At 38.4% G+C, this 20,693-nt stretch overlaps 1 protein-coding gene across 8 annotated transcripts in view; it reads left to right on the top strand.

Annotated features, from left to right (window-relative positions):
* LOC100650960 (fat-like cadherin-related tumor suppressor homolog) overlaps positions 1-20,693 on the top strand; it is a 499,821-nt gene that overhangs the window by 374,497 nt on the left and 104,631 nt on the right. The window lies entirely within an intron of this gene.

Consider the following 20,693-nt stretch of genomic DNA (forward strand, 5'->3'; position numbering starts at 1 on the left):
ATTCGAAAGGACGTCGCTAATTTGTTCGACAGTAGAATTGGAAGTTGAGTCCCGGAAAAAAATTTGTCGACAAATGGTCGTAAAAGAAATTTGTTCAAAATTGTTTTATCGCTTGGGAGATTCGCGAGAGGAACTGTGAACACTTTAGGAAATTCAGAATATTCGATACGAAGGTCACAGAAGGGAAACAAGTCACATCCTTCACTTTTTGGAGGGACAATTTTAAAATTCAATATGTTGTCCATGAATTTTGTATTTACCAATCTTTTTATATGATTCTACTATTAAGTGTATCTTTTGCTACTTTCTTGAATATTTCAGAAATGTTAATTGGTATAAAATTATATTATTTATACTATTATACTATTGCCAGCAATGAAATTTCATTTATCGGCTAAATCTTAAGAAAGATCATTCGCTATACCATCTATATTCCCTATCAAATGTGGAAGCATTCGAAGATCGAATCTATCTCCTGTTTCCACTTGCCATTCAACCGCCAATCGAATGGAGCTCTTATCAGTCGCTTAGAAATTCCGTTATTCCTTTCCTTATCGTATCGCGCTCTGCCCTAGAAACTTGCATCCTGTATCGTTTAAAACTTTTCTCCGGTGCAAACAAGAAGAGCAACGGAAAGGAGGGAGAGAAAAAAAGACGACGCGGCATATCAAACAGGGTGACGTCTCAAAGGGAGCAAACGAAAGAGAATGAGAGAGAAAAAGAGAGAGAGAGAGAGAGAGAGGAGCGAGCAGAAAGCGGGACAGAAGTCGTGGCGAGCGTAACGAGCTTGTCACAGCGTTGCTTAAGAGTTTCGTGTGGACATATCAGAGTGGAAAGAAGCGTGAAAAATGAGCATGCGAGCGCGCATAAAGCGTAGGATATCGCTGAGCGCACAAAACGTATGATCGATGAGCGAGCTCTCCGGACCAGAGAGAAGGTCCCTTGGAAATTCGGTCTCCGCCAAGCAAACCTACGAATAAGAGCTTACGGGCTTCTACGTCCTAGCTTGCCCTTTGACTCGTAACTTTCTCCTCGTATCTTGCCGAAATCTCGATTCGGTACCTGAAGCTGTTCAGTTTCTTCCTGGCTATACTAACAAAACAAAAATAGAAAATAAAAGAAAAAGAATAAGGACAAGAAAAGAAAGAAGAAACGAAGAAGAAGTTTCTTTGAAAATATTTAGGAGATATCGTCGTGGCACGCACAATCGAACGATAAATCACGATGCACTAACGGACGAAGGTCCAAAGAGACCAATAACGAAAACAATTTCATTTCTTCCATTTTCTACGAACGACTTCTACCTGATCTTCCTCTTACCAACGACGACCTCTTTGTAATCGTGGTTTTCCTCTTTCTCTCTATCGATGGTTCGCTTGACATTTTTCTCAGTGGAGCACCGGTACCACTTCCGTATCCGTTAGACACAAGGGAAAGGCAAACCGATTGCGGAAATCAAATTTAGACATTGCGAAAAGAACTGCCGCGTAACTTTAATTTCGTCGTCTTCGAATGACGAGAGAGACTCCCTTTTGATCGTCGATGGTCGCGAAACGACAGCGGAAGAAAACCATCTTCAGGCTCGCTCGTGTTCAAAAGCTCAGACTTCGTTCGTCCCTTTATCGAGTCCCTCGAAAGCAAATTCGATTAGCGGATGACAGATTGAGCCTTATTGAATCACACCGTTCGCAGGGTGGTCTTTGTTATCACGATTTCTCTCAGGATAAGTATACGTTTTATATATGTATGTATCCATGCGTGTATAGTACAGGAAGGTCGTATTCGCGATCACGAGCAAACGTCCACGACCGAGGATCAGTAATAACGATTCAGATGATCGATCGCGATAAAAACATCTTTATGTCGGATTGGATTTCTTTCTTCTCCGACTGACTGCGTTTTTCTTTATTCTTTTACCACGACGATCGAGAGATTAAGGGATCGCAGAAAGGCGACCTGTCTAAGTTTACGTTTAAGCGGTGTGAGGTTGATTTTGGAAGATCGTTCTTAGGAATAACCAACGCTAGATTTACGATATGGACATGAACATGATTTCTCTGATATTTTTGAGTTTTAAATTTTCAGTAATATTTTCAGCAATTTATGGAAGAAGAATAAAAGTCGAGATGAGAAAGTCGCAGCTTAGCGAAGTTTGGATTAACCTTTGTGTGTTCTTTGGGTCATTATTCTCCACAGAATCGTATTTTTTTATCGTTATAAAATTTCTCATCTTCTTTTGTCTCAGGATCTAAATTCACCAATGTTAATCACAAGTTTCGTAGGTACTTTGAACGCGCTGACTGGCGGATTGTTGAATAATGAACGTGGAAGGAGATAAATGTAGTAGATTCCGGATAATTTGATTTGATTGCATATGGTATGTGTTTATATGGGTGGTTAGGTGTGGGCGTGAAAATTGCTTCGCGTTTTACGCTCGTTTTCTAGTTCGTTTGCCAGAAAATAGGTCTCGCTTGCGTGCGTTGGTTAGTGGGTTGTTTAATGGTACGAGAATTTGATGATTGGTGAATTAAAGTTGTGTAAACTTTTACGATTATAGTTCTTGCAGTTTTGATAGTAGGCCAGTTTTCTCAATGCAGATGCAAGTTCATATTATACTACTATGTGGTTTGCTAATTCGTAGCTTCTGTTGATCTAGAGATTATGCCGGTGATTTGAAATCTACTTATATAGGGATATAAAACAGCGAGCCAATTGCGATAAAAATGTTGATTTATATCGAAAATGTATTTAAAATATCTCTCTGCCTCTAGTTCGAATAAGTATTTTATTTCAATTCTATTGAAATTCAACGTGCGTTAACATATATGGAAGCACATCTAAAATGAGTTCAAAAATTAACATAAAAACTTTATCGTCATATTTCTATCGTCAGACAAAATTTGTCCAAATGAAATGCTTACTCTCAGCATCACATCACATCAAGGATATCACACCAACGGACATAACAATTAAGAAATCCCTCAGATAAAGCAATTTATCATCGTCTCTTTAACATACGAAGCTCGTATCAATTATGCAAATCTCATTTTCCAAACGTCTAGCCCATGGAAACTAGCCGACGTTCTATCAGAAGCATCAACTACCGTGTAACTGCTCGCATACGTATCCTGCGCACCAAGCTATCAAAAAAATCTCCATTAGTCCGAAATCACGCAGTTAACGAATCGTGTAAGCAGGCAAAGAACGAGGTATTCCTCGTGGTCCACAGGAGTCTCATCAAAAACACGTCTCCAAGGCCGATTCGTCACGGTGCACGGGTTGGAACTGGCGTAGTCAAAGCGACTAATTCTGATTAGCTCCCAAGCGATCCGAGTATATCCAATTACGGTGTCGCTCGCACGTCGCTCCGTTGGCCCGCCTTAATCCCGCGGAATAATTCGCCCCTGTACCACGGTGGCCTGTCATGTGTCGTAACCGACAGTGAAATAGAGGTAGTCGTCGGAACTATCGTACGTTCGCGTGTCTCTTCCTTGTACGGCGTTGTAAATTCGGCCGTACACCGACGAATCAATTAAACCGTGAGCCAGTCAGCCGATCGAACGCTTTCGCTGCAATTAATTCGGCCGACTTTGGTTTGATCGCCACCTTTTACACTCTGTACCTTCTCTTCGTCCTTTTTTCTTGTCTTTTTTTTTTTTGTCCTGTTTTGGATTTTTGGCTGTCCTGTTTACTTTCGAACCGATGAAGCGATAGAACTTGTTAAGCGGATCTCGCGTCTGCATGTCCATGAATGGCTACTGGATCGACTACATTATCAAAAGGATATTAATTTATTCTGTAAGGTTGTTTAGATGAAGAGGAGATTGGATAGGTTTTGGAGCGGTTTTTTAGATAGTGGACAGTTTTTAATGAGATGAATATTAATTGTTGGTAGGTAAACTAGGTCGTTGATGACTCGAAGGAAATTTTAATTGATTTAACGTGTAATAATCGAACGTGTAGTTGGCTCTACTCTTGTAACAATATCTAATAAAATACAGCCTTCAACGTTCTTATCAGTTCTCTGTCAACGATAATATAAGTTGCTTGCTCGAGAAAAGTACCTATATTAGTCACATCCAACTTGCTTCGGACCGATTAAAATGTTTCGCTTAGTCGAAAACACGCAAAGATATTGCCGGTATCTATCGAGATAACAAGACCAAAGGAGAAAGGACCGCTCTATATAATATACCTAAATGTCGGAGGCAATCAGGCGAATCTCGTCATTCGTATGATCCTACTCAATTTTCCCATCTACTGAATCCATCTCGCGGACTCTTTCTACAAATTAAACATCGACTTGGTTGCTAGCAGAATCGTTGGCTGATAACTAGCCGTGTTTTATCGTCGTGGCAGTTAACACGGTAACACATGAAGCATACGCTAACGAACGACGCCGTTCAATAATTCGCGACTAAGGCGAGGTCAACGAGAAGATCGTAGCATGTCGCGAATTCGTCGTAAAAATCACAGAAATTACACTACCGATGTCTTTCCTACCGGCGATTTATTATTACCATTATTGTCCCTGACTTCTCGACGCGTTCCGCCCAGTTGCCGCTTTCTAATCCGCCTTCCAAATCGATTCCACGCGCAGATAACGACGATCGACGTGTCCGCTATCGATCGACCGTCAACCAAACGGTTTCCAAGCGTTGGTCACGCTGAACACGGCCACAAAGGGGGATCATCCTTCTCTCTAACTCTCTGGCCGCGGGACTATCCTACAGGATAGACAGACGTTGACAGTTTGTTCGCACGGTTCGACTCTCCACGTCGTTTATCGGTATTGTCGCGCGTTCGAAGGCCCGCGACCTGTGATCGGCCAGAGAGGCGAAAAAGACTGCTTCGACTGTCGATGAACGCAACTTCGGACAATAGCTTCGCCACTTGAAAGGATTGACTTTTAATCTCGGGACTGACTGCGTGCCTCCCCGACGCCATTTTGCGCACCGTTGACCAGCCGGCGTCGAACAAATGGACTGGAAAGTCTCGCGTTCGCTGCGTGTTCCCGCTTTTCTAGATCCGCCGATGCGAAACAAGGGTTTCTCCAGATTTTCACCTGGCGCGGAAGTCTCCTGTCGTTTGATCGATGGGTGGTCTCTTGTTTGGGTGCAAGGGTCGAGTATTGTTGTATAAGAGTGTTTTGCGTTAGCTCGGTTTTTGAGATATTTCTTTTTGTCAAGATCCGCTGATTGGAATGAGAAGTCTTTACGTTCGCGACTTTAAAGCGTAGGATTTTTATTATTATCAGTATGGAAGAATTAGTATTTTTATAACATAGTGAGAAATTAGTAACAATGCGATAGCGCATCTATGTAGAAGTCTGTTAATGTTAAGGTCTGAGTATTCGAATCATAGAAATCTAGAAATTTACGTAACAGCCACTTTGATTTAATAAAGGCAAAATATCTAATGAAAGACAATAAAAAATAACAAGATATCGAATTAATCGCATTAGTAGTACGTTTGTTTACACATGGTATATTTTTAACTCTGTTGAAAGAAATTTTACTTTAAAACAGTTCTACCTACAGCTTCGAAATCGTTAGTTTATCCTTCATCGTACATCGTGTATTTTTTTATTCAGATAAACCTTCTAAATTACTTTACCAAGCGTGAATGATGTACTTTGATGCGCATAAGGTAGATTCTCGACAAATCGGCTACCCTGACGAGAAGGCCTGAATCTTTAAAAGCACTTCTTCACTTTTGGAGTAGGTTCTCGAAAGTGCATTGGTACAGAAAACGTCTCGCTGCTCGAGTGTTCTCTCGCACGCTTTGAACTTACTCCTTTGGATTTTCAATTTGTTCATTCCGATACAATAAAGGACAACAAAACGGGAATACTTTTCTACGTCCTATTTATTTCTTATCAAGAATTAAAACTAATTCGAGAACTAATTTTGTAGCTCATTTTTGAGAATCGATCGCTTCTTATGTTTTACTAATCTTAATGTTTATATGTATTTAGAGACGTGATCATACGTATGTGATCGAATGAAATTTCGACTTTGTGTGGCAGTCACTATTTTTAAGATAACGTTCTATGTTCAAAAAATCTTGCAACGCGGAAAGTTTGTAAAGTTTCTTCGTCACGACGATATTTCCATATTTCGTAGAATCGTAAAACAAAATCGACGAAACGTTTAAAATAAAACACGGAACAAGGAAACCAATAAAGATACGTTTATGTCATAAATCACAAGATATGATTCCAAGATAGGAGACTCGGGCATAACCATAAATCACGTATCTTGTACAACGTAAAATTATAAATACTGTTTCGAATCAAAGTAAAAACAAACACACCGTCCAACCACAAGGATCGTTGCCCGATACAAATACATGCGTAATTGCTTCGCGTCCTATTAAAGGGCGTTGTGTCGTCGCAGAAACACAAACTGTAGCAACGTGTTGCGTTCGAATTAATCGAAAAGAGTCGACAAGGCGCCGATCGTAAACTTGCCTGCCAGTGCGATTCGTTACGCGTCCCGACGAACATCGTATTTCCATCCATTCGAGGATCATTGCCCTTTATTTCCTGTTTTATAAATCGAACACTGTCGATCGGTTTTCGCTAATTAGAAGAAACCAATCGACGTTATCAACAGGAATAACAAAAAACACGAAATATTCCTCTGTTCGTGACCACGGAGATCTCCACGTTGGAAACCAGGTGATTCTTTCCCTCTTTGGATAATCGTTCGTAATAAAAGTCACGCGATTGCTTGCAAACTACTCGTATCAGCTTTAGTTTAATTAACTAACCTCGTGTTTCCTGCGTTTACTTATAATTAAGTATAGAATTTTTCGTGTTCTTTCTCTTTGTTTGGTTTTTCCTCTCTTCGATTCCCCAGGAAACAACGACTTATACGTAAATTTAATCGCGTATCACGTGAGCGAGATAGAGATTGCACGTGAACGAGACGAAAAAACGCGATTGCGAAACATCGGAATGCGCGATTGCGTTTCCTCGCGGAGGCGCGTTCGAAAGGACAGAAATTATAGGGCAATTTCGCGGCAGAGCCTACGTTTCTCATGGCGCCGCCGGATTCCTTTGTAATTTCGAGCGCGCACTTTGTCCGCCGCTTTCGACAATCGTCGTTTTCAGTCGAGTTTACGACGAACGTTTTTAAAACCTGTATGTGTATGTACGTGATACAGAGAGAGAGAGAGAGAGAAAGGAAGACGAAGTAAATGTTGTTGCAGTTTGGGTCGATGTGAAATTTGGTAAAAGTAAATTATGTAAAATGTTCATATTGTAAATTCTTACTTTGATTAATTTTCTTAACACTAATTATTAGATGTTATCTACTATCCTCGTTCATTTTTTGTTTTATTTATTTCTAAAAGATATTAGCAGCCTGTCATTTATACTTTTTGGTAATTTTTTAAATACCGAAGCATTTAAACCATTTAATTACGTGTTAAAACTTTCAACTTTGAAAATGAATATATCCCATTTCGGTAAGGCTAGACTCTTTAAAAATTGAATCGTGTATGAATAACATAGTACATAATGTATCATCAAAATTTCAAAGAAATTGTAAGAAAGTCGACCCACGCTACAAATACTTTAAACTCTATCTGCATTTATTTTTGTTTGAAGTTATTTCTAGGTATATATTAATTGCGCGTATCAGTAAATGAATTAGAATATAAAATAGCGGGTTGTGTTATACGAGTAGAAATGGAGATTATATTTAAAATATTACGAGATGAATTGAAGAAAATGGTTAATACGCTACTAGTCGTGTTTGCATAAATGTATCTGACCATTTCATCTTTTTATCACTCTAAGTAGTTGCACGGCAATTAATTTCAACACATACGTATAACATACCGCTCCGTTAATGGTAAATGTGATGTTGGTTGTTATCAGATTACGAACACAGCGTGTAGGGTATATCGCATGCACTTCTATCCACCCTTTTTACCTTTCATTTATTAATTCAGTATGATATCATTTTCCATTTCGCATCTAATATTATTAACGTACAACTAAGAAACATTTTATAACATCTAACCTGGTAAAGAACAAATATTGAAACGTTAAATGCTACATGTAAAATTAAAAATCTAAAACTCATGGATTCTTAGGAATATGGATTTAGGAATTCGTCAAAAAATGTCCTTCCTCCTTTTGTTGTACGTTTAGAATTTACAGACTTGGCTGTATATACCAACCTCTTATCGCAATAATTGGATACGAGAAACGTAAAAAGGGCGTTTCTATAGAAATGTTCTTTCTCCCATTTAACGGCTTGTTAATTATGACCTGTTCCTTTTGAAGTAAAACATGGAGCATCTTACATTTGTAATTGGAAAGGTACAGTCAAAGTTATTAGATCTTTCATATGTATATATATATATATTTGCATAAACAATGTTAAAAGAATTCTTGTAATTCTTTGTTACAACCTGCGTTTTTGTGTTTAAAATATGACATTATGTACATACATCATCTTTCAATACTTTCCATCAGGAGGAAACCCGATAAATGGAAAAAAAGCGAAAGAATTTTCTATTATTCCGTTATTTGTTATTCAGATTAAAATTAACATATATTTGGTTGTCCTTTAATTCCTCACTAACGATAAACCTTACTCAACGTTGTTTTAAAAAGTATCCTATTTGTATTACGGTTTTTGTTAATGGTGTAAAGCTTTGAAATCGGAACATTTGCCAGAAACGCCCTTATTTCTTAGAACCCTTCGTAATTCATCTCATATAAAAAGCTTGATAAATCGGCCAGCTATTCTCGTTATCTCAATATATTTCGCAATTTTCTAAATCCAGGACCAATCCTATTCACGAAGAGCAATAAATATAAAGGAAAGAATAGGAAAGAACGAAATTGATCCTTTCCTTTCGAAACCTTAGCTGCTTTCCTCGAAACTAGTTTGCATTCGAAAGCCTCGTTAATTCGCAGCAATGTGACCAAATGGAGGGAAGATTGGCACGAAAAAGCGCCGTTAGCGGCGAGCTAAACGCGCCTTCAACAGGGTTGCCTACTACGTGAATCCAATACATCGCCTCATATGCGCGAAAAAAGAAGAGGAGAAATTGCAAAAAGAATTGTTGCGTTCGTATGTAAAGCACGATTCCCTCCGACGATGGGCGTATACGGAGCATGCTCTGGAGGCCTGCAACTATCGGCAAATCTATAATTTTCTGCAGTATCTCCGATAACTACTTCCGAAACTACTTATATACTTTGGCAGATCCTCGAAACGCGATACCTGGGTAGAAACGAGGTAGAACCATACAGAAATAAGGGATACTCTTAGGGCATCGAGCACGGATCCAGGATTACCATATTGTTCGCTGAATAGAGGGAGGAAGTGATCCTACACGATAAAACGAATAGCGTGGAAGAACCAATGCACCCTTTGCGGCAAATTTCAATCAAATTTCACGCATTACGCGGTAGGCTTTTCTTTTCTGTCATTTCTAGTAATTTTATTATCATAATATGTGAATCATAGTTAAGCTTGAACAATGACGGTACATTTGTAACAGATTTAGTTTAACAATTTAGAAATTTCGTTTGCTAGAATTGGTCTGGATAAAGAAGATCTTTCGTTAAGTATTAACCTTAGTTGGTATCTCTTGGAGAGCTTGGAAATCCTTAGAGTCTAAGGACTCTAAGGGTTCCGAGTCTGAATCCGCTAAGCTGTGGTTCGTTAGAAAAACAGTGTATTCTGTTTAAGGTTTAAGATTACACTCCGTCGTGAAAATAAGGATTAAGCTTTCCTAGCACAGGAATAAAAGTTGCAATGTTTTACAATACAATACTCATGCGTCTTACAATATTCTTTAGTCGATAAAAATTACGAAATATATTTAAGTAGGTACAAAACTTTTAAATAAGATTAATAATATTCTTGTCAACAGCAACGAGATATTTTTAGAACAAAGATTTTAGCGAAATTTGTCGTTTGCGAGGGTAAACCATCGAGAGTTTTCGTTCTATGAAACTGAAAACATTAATACGGTACCGTGAATTAAGGATTTTTTCGTTTCGCTCTTATTCTTTCTTCGTGCCTGTTATAATATAACGTGTTCCGTGCATTCACAAGCCACGACGTTTCGTGATTCCAATTTCGTTTAATCCGAAAATTAAAATAATAGCGGGTTGTAGTTTATCTCGTGCTGGACGTTTTTATGTATGTAATTACGACTTAGCGAGATCGAGGTTTACGATGGACAAGGCCTTAATGTAATTATTTTTTCACACGGGTACATTGCCTCTGTATATGTGTTCTGCTACTTTTCTTCGAAAATGTAATTTAATGATTATCAATCGTTAAATTTTATCATCTCGCGAGAATGTAACTCGATGCATAAATTTTAGTAAAATCGATCTTAAAATTGTATATTTCACTTACGAATAAAAGCGATAATTGAAAGTCTGGACTTCAGTACCGAAAATTTCAGGGTGGATATTTCGTGTAAACACATTGACCGTGGTAAATGTAGAGTATGGATCGAGAACAGTTCCGTAACAAGCAGCGAAGAGCAGGTTTGATGGTTTCCAACGTAAAAATTTTGCTTTATGTACAATTTAAGCGTGCCTGAAGTAATTTGACACATTTTCTCGAGATTATATCATCGTTATAAAATTCTATCGTTTTTATAACATCCTTAAGAGCTTCCTTGCTTTTAGGAAAATATGTTTATTTACATACAAACCCTTAATAAAATCCTATTACATCTTTCTTTCGATAAAAAATCTGTAATACCAAGATGTGACACACATCCTCAAAATAGCATATTTGTTACGAACATCACAATATTTTCATCTTAAATAAGACTACATATATATATATAGCGTCATATATGAATACTTATTTAACGCGTTTTCGCCAAGATACATCGCCCGATCTACTAGAGGAAATGCACACACACAAACTGGACTAATATGTTTTTAATTAAACGTTGAATTAATTAAAACAATTTAATTAAACGCGAACCATCATCATCCTAAAATTCTTCCAACAGAAAATGCACCACTGTAGAATGCGTCCATGTAACAACACTCTTCACTATTTTAGCTAGGAAATATTCAAGTTTAGATCATATTCCTGTTTCCTCGATCGCATTTGCTAATAATTCGACGTGGAGTTAGATCTTTTAATAGTTTTTCCTGCGGATTGGTGTCTCCAGATATTTAGCCATCATCAACGCGATTTTTAGTTCAACGTCTGAAAATTATTACAATAGGTATCTTAAACCTAGGCGCGTCGCAAATTCAAATTTACCTTCTGTCTGTTCTCTCTCTCTCTCTCTCTCTATCTATCTATCTATCTATCTCTCTATTTCTCTATCTATCTATCTATCTATCTATCTATCTACCTATCTCGTGTCGTCGTGTGTTTCGAGCAAATGATAATTAACTAAAATTTCGGATCAACAGAGGACAATAAAATCGTTGGTTAAACATGAGAGGGTTTATCGAGTCGAACTAATGGAAATCGAGGTCACGACTTGGCTTTTACCATCAGCCAATTAAGTGGTTTCTCAGTGGGTTCTGAAGGGTACAGTGACGCTCGTGAGTGATAAAAAGCGTTCGCAAAAGTTGGGTTAGAGTTAAGGTGGGCTCTTTGAGCGTGTGTTATGTACTTGAGCGCCATTGTTTACTACGAGTGGAGTTCTGCTGAACCGGAACTTCATTGATCCACGTGAATAGAGAAAAAGAGTTATTTGTAATTGTCGTTTGAGTTTCGAGAACTTCTGTTACGTTTTACAAATAATTTTTTCTCTTTTTTAGACTCAAAGTTTCATGCTTTCGTTATCGAGTAAGTATTTTTGACTTATGCTGCAGAAAATATCAAAAGTATAATAGAGATGGACTGAGGTATCGTACAAAGAACAGAATCGCATTTTCAAAGAAACGTAGTTGCGATCAATTGTAATCAACCGAACATCCATACGCGAATTCCGCTTTTCTTATATTGACGGACGGCACAAAGAAACGCCTCTATCGGAATACATTTTCCATATAATCTATTTTATGCGGTACATTACACGATATCTTCCGTTTCCTTGTTTCTAGGAAGGACGATCTATAAAGTTCCCCTTACATCATGATTCCTTTACTATCATTCGAATTGCTTTATTATCGATACGAGATATATAAAAGTGGAAATATATATTTATTTGATCGATTCACAAATCGTTAAATTTTTCAACGTTTCGGAATTTTGTACCGCGATATGTATAATTCGAAAATATAATTTCAGTCAATTTTATAACTACAGATTTTCTTAAGAAACAAAAATTCCTTTCGTTCATCGGAGCACAAAGATTCGAAAACTGTAGCGCAGTTAAAAACAGTCTTGGCCCTATGTGATTTAGCAGAATCTGATAAATTCGAAACGGTACAAGAAACGAACCGGGATCGAGTCTTTCTTTTGCCAGACCACGGTTGTCCGGCTCTCGATTGCTCTTCCCACAGGATACGCGTGTCGTAATTGATCGAGAAATGCAACGACCCGGACGATACGCGAGCAAGTCACGCGGCGGAAGTCGATAAATGCAAACGAGATCAAGTTCGGTCAGCGGTTCTTATCGTTCCTAATGAAGAAAAATTGCTCCGTTCACGTGGAAGCACGCAACTATACGGACAGTAAATAATAGTCGGTGTTCGATCGCGTGGAACATCAAGGGATGGACGAGGGAAGAAGCGTTTACACACGCGAGTCCGCAACAGGATCAAGACGAAACGGGCCGCGTAATTGAGACGCGACGTGTACCGAAGACTTCCTTATAGACTGTATTTCCGGTGGCGGCGTTCGAGTTGCGTACCGTAAGCGTCTCCGATTGATCCTCGTGGTTGTTAAAGTCAGAATCGGAATAATCGAAATCCACGAGATTTCCCCTTACTATTTCTGCTTGTTAAGCCATCGATAAGCAACGGGAGTGTCTCTGTTTCTCGTTTGGACGCGATGACGTTTGACCTTGGGAATGGAAGTGATCGTCCACGGTGCCGACGACTGCTTGATTACCGTTATCCTTCGATGAAAAATCTTCAACTTCGTACCGTTAGATTGATAATGCCTGGCGATGTGTAAACATGTGATTTATTAGGTCATCCTTTGTGTAAGATGATGCGCGACCCAAGCTTGCCAGAACATGTTTCATTGTCGTTTTATAAATCGGATACGATGGAAATTTGTTTAATGTTTGATGTATACCGAACGTTTATTAAAAAATACAAATACGATAATCGGAATAAATACGACATTTTGTATTTGAAATAGTCTAAATTCATCAAAGCAATTTAACAAGCAATTAAAAACTGACTTGTAAAAATGTGCTAGTGCGAACGGAGCTTTGCGCTAATGACACTTGGCTCGTGTTACAAGTTCGTTTGATCGATCTTGCTTCTATAGTTTGCTATATGTTTCAGCAAACTCGTCTCCAAAACATTATTCCATCTTCGTTAGATTTCACTGATAATTCTTTTTTATCGTTCTTATATTTTATATACTTATACATCAATTGTACAATTACGTTCTTTACGATTATTCATTTCTACACTAGATAACCCTCAGCTAGAATGAACATCTCCAATCTCTGTACTCGTGTTCTGCACTCGACCAATGAAATAAGTCGTCTCAAGAGACGTGTCTAACTACACGAACAATTTAAAAACCCTTCATTCTCCTATAATTCTTCGGACAATCGTTTCTAATTAACGTAGCAACACATAATAGGAAACGCGTAACGTGACGTTTAGCTGTAATAACAAGAACGTTTTAGGATTCGTATTTTCCAACACAAGACTACAGCATTGGTATTGTATGTGGAAAGGTTTCGATTTCGTTTCGTACCGCAATGCTACAATTTTTCGTTCGTCTCTATCGGCAAAAAACCGCTAAAAAAGGAGAAGAGAGAGCAAGAAGAAAAATGTGCATTATTCCCGACATTTAATCGAGGCATTCAGACTCGCCACTACGGAACAATTCTCCTTTTCAATTGCAGGTACGCGAGAAGGAAACTGTATCTGTGCCCATATTTACCTCGGGTCCCCGTACGGATCGTACTTTGTAACGACGTCATGGGGGAATCGAATACAAAAGAGGCCCATTCACCCATTCCAGTTTTTTATCGTTAATATTAGAGGGTTCTGGCTTTCATAGTTGCGTAATGCAATCACTGAGAAAAGAATTCGCCTATGGCTTATAACAGTGGTATTTCCTGCACTTGCTGTCGATGGGGTTTTCATCGATTCTTGTTTGCCCGAGTACCCATAAGTGGCCATCATTTTGATTTGCCAACTACTGAAAGGGGACTGGCAACTCCTGAATTTTAATGACGGGACAAATAAAGGATTCGAATTGATATTACGGTTGAATGACTTTTTGTTTTAATGACTTTCGAAAGTGGGATTATCTTTTTACATTGATTCGAGAACTGGAAGGTAGTAATTCCTGATTATGAAATCGCGAAATTATCAATAATTACCAGTTGGTTTCGTTTCATTTTATTTTATTTTTTGTGTTAATAGTCAGCTGATATTTTGACCGAAGTTAGAAAGATTCAAAACTGAAAAATAATAATTTCTGGTAACACAAACCATTTATTGATTTGATTGAATTTAGAAAAATTCGAACTTCAAGTTTCAAATAACAAGGTTTTTCTATATTGTTTAGTGATCGGCTAGAAAGTAGGTTTCTAATGGATTGACAGTGTTTAAGCTTTTATAAAAGAATGGAGAATCGTTTCCTTTGAATCTGTTAATAAGTTTATCGATCTAGCCACGTGGCGATCTAACGTGCTAAGCATTCGACGTTGAATAAAGCATCTGCAATGTAGGAATCAATGGCCAGGAATTGATTTACCGAGAAGCTCTCAACGTGTGAGGGTTACTGACACAGATCCTTTGTCCCAGCATCACATGCCTGAAGTACGGGTTTGCTTGATTAGGGCAGTTCTAGGTTTACCTAGGAAGCTTCAGAGACATACCGATATTTGGATGTTGATCAATTGTACAAGAGTTTAATTAATATCTACCAAAATCACCTTGGAAGTTACTGCCGCCACAGAATCTTCGAGCATAACTGACATTTCCTCTGACCCACTTCTATATTTTTTAATATTATCTACTCAACGAGTAATAACCAAACACATAAATCTTAGTTTAGAAAATGACCAGTATTATAGTTTTTCAAGTATTATACTGCACTTATTATACATAGAAGCATACATTATAGAAAAGTAGAATAAATTACAACATTGAGTTTATGGGTAAGTAGATCTTCACTTTCGGTTAGATTTTGGCAAGCTTATATGAAGTTTGGGTTAGCATCCGAGTTTAGACTGCGGTTGAATCTAATTTCAGGTTATATTTCACAAGTTGCCCAAACTCAAAACTGCAAATTTCTTCTCATCGACCATTATTAGAAAATATAATAGTTGCCTAACCAGTAATCTTTAGCGGCTTAAAAGAAAATTCAATCACTGTTAATAACATAATATACACTCCATCTAACCAACGGCGATAATTAACGTCCAGGAAGCCAATAAAACTACACGGAATCCTCTCCATCTCTTAAATCTAAGACAATAGAATCGACCGATAAACCGAACAACTTAATTGCTTAAAGAACCATTTCAGCAAAAAGACTCTCGATTCCCACTTTGTTCCAGCACTCGAGACCGATCCTTGCATTCTTCTCTTGAACAAAGAGAAGAAAAAGCGGAATCAGTTCTGGTCGGGATAAGAAATTCCTTGAACGGGATTGTTGCTTCTTGCGGAAACGAACCGCCATAGTTTCGAGGCAAGGAAATGATATTACGTGTTCGCACATGAGCAACCGCCAGCAAAGGGCCTACCTAATTTCATTACAGCGTTTGATGTTTACTGCGCCCGAGAGACCGCAAACGAACTCGCTCCGCCTCCTCTTTCCTCTCACGTGCCACCGTTCCGTTTCCGCTATTATCGCGAGTCCTCGTGGCACTCCAATAACATCGTGACCCGTGGAATTCGGAACGACCGAGCTTTCCTAATTCGTCGAACGTTACGAGTCACGAATATTCACGTAATCGGGTTAATTCGTATGCGTCTCTGTCCCGCAGAGATTTGGCGTCTCTTCGATCACGTGGCTTATATTACCATGTTTGTAAGTGAGTAAGTATGAGATATTCTCAGAACATATTTGGACACGTGTACTTGAAACCTGGAGCAGCTAATAACTAACAAAACCAGCTCCTTTGCTCATAACTGAAGCATAGTAATATCATTAATAATTATCATAATTTCTAAACCTGTAATTCACTTGAATTCATATTCTAATTTTAGTTACTTATTGCTACCAGGTGGTACGTACTCGGTAGTGCATGGAATATGCGTTTCCTCTGGATTATATAACAGAAGATATCGTGAATGGTATCTGAACCATGTCTCAAAGTAGCGACTTTTATTAGATTTTTTAATGTATCAATAAAATCTATCTAATTTTGCACAAAAGATACAATATTTTTAAACGAACAAGACCACGCGTATATATTCCAATCTTTCACGATTTCTCACAACATTTTCCGCATGTTAACTTTTTATGTTCCACGTAATATTTCGCATTTCCCTGCGAGTCATCCATATTAATCCAGCGCAGATATTCGACGTTGAATATGCGATAAGCTCCCGTGGTCGCGATAAGCCTCGTCCAATGAATAATGCATCCTCTGTGCACGCCTAATTTTTACTAAATCTCACCTTACGATCGATTCAAATAAGCCTAACGAAGACCACCGAATAAAACTATCTTCGATACAATTCATCACCCCATACACACACATGTATATTCAATTGAATTCTATAATAATATCTTGATGTCCGTCACTCGACCGAACACCGTCAGACTTTTCGTTTCTCATTGATTCGAACGATCGTTATGGGGTCATCGAGCAGGTTCGCTTCATTGGGATGTGTCGCAATTGTCATGGAAGATGTATGCCAATTGATCGTATGTCATCAATCTCCCGAGTAGCCGTGAGAACTGCGGGTCCAACAGCGCGCATGACAGTCTTAACTGCGAGCTAGCAACGAATTTCTATACCCATTGTCTTTCCATGGCTGGTGGCTCGCGATCGAACAACCATTGTACGTCCTACGTGTACCTTCACGGAGCTCTATAATTGGAGGAAGAGACACAATCAGGTCGAAAATCGGCCAGGAGCTAACGTTAAAATATGTTGGACTTGGAACAAGTGTTCAGCTTAAGATATTTTTTGGGATATAAAAATTCGCTGCTCTAGAAAAGTAAAATTTGAAACACGCATAATTAATCAAAGGGCATGAAGGTTCTTACACTGACATTTGTCATTCTCTGATACCATATCGTATCTTTGACTAAGTTTCTCATCGATTTAATTATTTTCGTCCATAAAAGTTTCACGTTACAATTGGGCGATCGACAGTTACAAATAAAATTCCTCCGTGTTCCAATTAACCACAACTTATATCAAAATCTTCATTTTTTCTTTATCAAGCTCGTAGAGTCTCTTTTAATTAATTTCGAACAGCTGCGTTACCAATAAAGCGGTTTTTATCGACTAAAAATTAATATAGGCTGAATATTCTGTAGTTTTTATAAAATATTCTAGGTTTAACAATAAACTTTTGTAGCCAGAGATTCAAAGAAATTCTATACGACACGTCTAATCTAGATCGTCACCTTACAAATTCCCACTTACGACGTTACTATATCGATTTCTCTAACTATACCACGGAAGCAGAATCGACTCGAGGAAGAATCATAGAGCTAGGTGTCCGTGTGGATCAATGCATAATTTGCCGAAGGAAACTTTAGTCGGATAATTAACGAGGACGATCTGTTGTTCGAATATCGGAGAACTGACCGTTCTTGCTCGTTCGAAGCGTTGCTTGGGTTCGAATCCGAAGTCGAAATGCGTGTACACTGGTAGAAAACGAAACGAAAGGAATTCGATAGCTAAGCATGCAGTTGGAAACTGAAATCCGGCTTGAAAACAAGAGAGGGAGGACAGCCAGGTAACAGGGAGTTTCGAACGAACCCGATATTCGTGCATTGAGCTTTCGTTATACGATCTGGCTGAAGTTTGTAATCGGATAAATAAGACGCATTTGCGAGCAGAGTGGGTGACGTTTTATTTGACGAACTCGTTCATCCTTTTTTGGCAAGTTTTTAGCGATACTATTTTTAGACATCTTTCCCCGTGTCTCTTATTGGAAATTGACGATGTTTTTCAATAGAAACGCTTCCGTAAAGTAGGTCTTGTAGAAAAGAAAGATTGTAACTGTTTTGAAATGAAGATGTTTAAAATAAAAGTGATGTAGTATGTTAGTATACAAAATTATTTATTAGATAAATTATGTTGGAAATTTTACGTTGGATTGTTCTCTACAGGGAGAATTTCTTACCTTGCAGAATAACGTGATCTATTGCTAATTTAGCGTTGCGGGGTTCGCAAGTTGAACGATCCCCTTGTCAAGCTTTTTAATTTATTTAATATTCTGAGAAATGCGGGAGAAGCGAAAGTTATAACTTAAACCAATATCTCTAGACTCATCCACCGAATATACTTTAATTAAACTTTGAGGCAATTCTGAAATTAATATTCGTAATACTTCAAAATTTTCGCAAAAAATGAGCAAAGAGAAATAATATACTTAAGCTGTGTAAGAGATAAAGAGAATACTTTTCGCTTTTCTCTTCGAAACAAGCAACATCCTGGATATAACAGTTTGCGGAGAGATCGTGAATTTTTTCGATGCTTTCTAGATGTTCCTTTTCGCTGGTAACGTCGACGAAGGCACGTATCCCTCAGCATGATTATAGGGATAGAATGTACCCCGTAAAGGAAACGCGAGCTATCTAGCAACGACCAATTAAGAAGCTCAATGGAACGTGGTAAATAAGTTGGCACGAAGAAATTCCAGTACGCACGGTGGCGTTCGAAGATCTGGACTTTTTGGAATGTCTCCTGTAATTTCCGACATTTCCCCAAGATGGTTGGAATTTATGGAATAACGCGGTCTATTAGATTCCGCATGAATCTATCTTTCGCCCCAGAGTTAATGAATTTCACACTGAAATATCTTCTTTGTCATCGAATATCGTTAACATTCTCCTCGTTATTCATATCACTGGCGATATTATGATCCATTGAGATTTATCTGTCTCGTGAAACTTCCAATATTAATTACGCGCCGATAAATTTCACTACTTAATCACTTATGCCCCGAGATAAAAGAACTTAATACAACATAGTCTATTTTAGTAGCTCGTATCGATATTAATGCGATTCATCTGGATTGTGCTTCTGCTTCTATTTATCGTGATCCTTATTTATTATGATTGTTAATGATAGCTCCAACATATGTATCGGCGATAAATTTCGTTCGCTTCGTGAGTATAACGCGAGTAACAGTTCAATGTATATGCTAATCCACGGCAATAAATTACCGTTTAATTGAAATAAACGTTCGAGTTCTAGCAGCATCGTTTGATGTATCTTTGATCTTATGCATATGTTATGGTTAGTACAATTTAACGTCTTCGTCCGTCTTCGTGTTTTGTAATTTATACGAAGAGGAGCGTGGATTCTAAGAGATCATTCGATTCCGTGAAAGGTAAGCTTCTCCTTAATCTCTGCTTAACACGTTGCGGGGGTGTGACTAGTGATTTCATTACAGTTCAGTTCATTCGTATCTCCGGAGTAATTTAGAATTCTGCATATTGCACGTTCATTACGAATTATGTTCTTTTCCTTTCAAGTTGGATGTCTGATCAATGAACGCTTCAATTGTAGCAATTGTTTAACAAATTTGAAAAATACAATTTTGCTACACACTCTTCGTAATTGATTGATATTCGAACGCTATTTGATATTAGATAATTAAAAATAATATTTAAAATTATTTTATTTACTGTTAGCAAAATTTACTATTTATTACTAAATATCAACTAAAATGCCACCGTGTAAATGTCATTCTGTCACTATGGAACGCAAGAAATGGACGCGGTACCAAATTAAGCGTTTTTCAACCGCAAAGGTCAATGGTTGCTCGCGGCAATGGCAGCCTGTGGACGCGGGAAAGGAACGAAAGCTTCCGAACGAAGGCAATATCCCTCTTTACAATTGCACGAGCATGAAATTGATTCGTAATTCTCGGAAGACGGCAAAGGTGAAACTAATAGTAGGCATTTGCGAGTGTGGATCTAGCATAGGGAGATTCCCAGGAATTCTTCGCGCCGACCCTATTGCGTTAAGCTATTAAGTTCATTACGTCGCGAGTAGAAACTTTCCTTCTCTCGACCTCCTTGACTCGAAACCAAGCTTGTACGCGGTGCAACAACGATAAGCTCGGTGGATCGCGTGCAACTCGCGAGTGTACGGTTGCGCTCCCGTTCCTTCGTTCGCCATTATTCGCCTTCGTCCCTGTTCCGTCGAATCGGTTTCCTTAACCACACTAGCCGGACAACCACCTTCGACATTGGATCGTTTATTAATTATGGATGAAGCGCAGGTAGTAGAGGGCGAGGCAGTGACTGATTTAACCGTCGATCGACGCCCCAAGGAGGATGTGCCACGGTAGTTAATGAAAATAAAGGTGAAACAGCCGAGAGAGGTAGCAACGAAAATTGAGTCGATTGGCAGAGGCACGAAAGTAACTTGCACGCTTTTAGAAACTCTGG

The sequence above is a fragment of the Bombus terrestris genome, chromosome 6 (genome assembly GCF_910591885.1).
Source record: "Bombus terrestris chromosome 6, iyBomTerr1.2, whole genome shotgun sequence".
Taxonomy (NCBI): domain Eukaryota; kingdom Metazoa; phylum Arthropoda; class Insecta; order Hymenoptera; family Apidae; genus Bombus; species Bombus terrestris.